This window comes from Zerene cesonia, chromosome 6 (genome assembly GCF_012273895.1).
Source record: "Zerene cesonia ecotype Mississippi chromosome 6, Zerene_cesonia_1.1, whole genome shotgun sequence".
In the NCBI taxonomy this organism is placed as follows: domain Eukaryota; kingdom Metazoa; phylum Arthropoda; class Insecta; order Lepidoptera; family Pieridae; genus Zerene; species Zerene cesonia.
Window position 1 is genome coordinate 2851349 of NC_052107.1, and position 822 is coordinate 2852170.

The following is an 822-nucleotide window of genomic DNA, read 5'->3' on the forward strand; positions in this document are numbered from 1 at the left end:
TTTAGGTAATCGGCTTAATGTGTCAGGTACCCAACCTGCTGGCATTTAATGAGACAATTAACAACAACCTCAACCAGAATCGATTTTTTTTTATTTTTCATTTGCTATTAAACTGAAAACAAAATACTTATTTTAAAATATAACTCAATAAAGTACAACTGTTATACTCCTTAATATTGCATTTTCCTTCATCTCACGTTCCAAAAGAGTTAATTTATCACAACCAAAACTTCTATAGCTGATACAAATTTTAATTTACTTTGAATCCTAATCGAGGATCACGAAGTAATTTACGTAATTTTCCACAATAACACAGTTGGTTAGCTAAAGATGATCAATAACTTAAGGACGCTAAGCCTCAAGGTATGTCACTAAATCGAATAAATCAGCCTTGATCCTGACATTAAAGAGCGCACTGAATGAGGCCAAGCGGCGACCTCGCTCGGCGCTTGCGCAACACGCAACGACTCATGACGGTAGGTATGTACTTATGCTTGTAATTATTACGAAAACGTCTTATTCCTTAGTAAGTAAAGAAAAAGCCTGATTACGAAATAGATCACGGTATGTATATTTAAAAGCTGAAAAGGTTTTCTATATTCGTGACATGAATGAGATAGATATTGAAAACAATATTTTCTTTAACCCTCGGCCCCCGGCAAGGCAACTCTGGGATATGTCTGATGACTTTTAGTACCTATACCTACAATATAATTGTTAAGTTGATTGCACGTATAAAAAAATAATGAAATCTAAATATGTAATCGCCTCCTTTTTCGTGAAATTAAAATACCTTTAAAGAAAGAAGAATTCGATTACTGT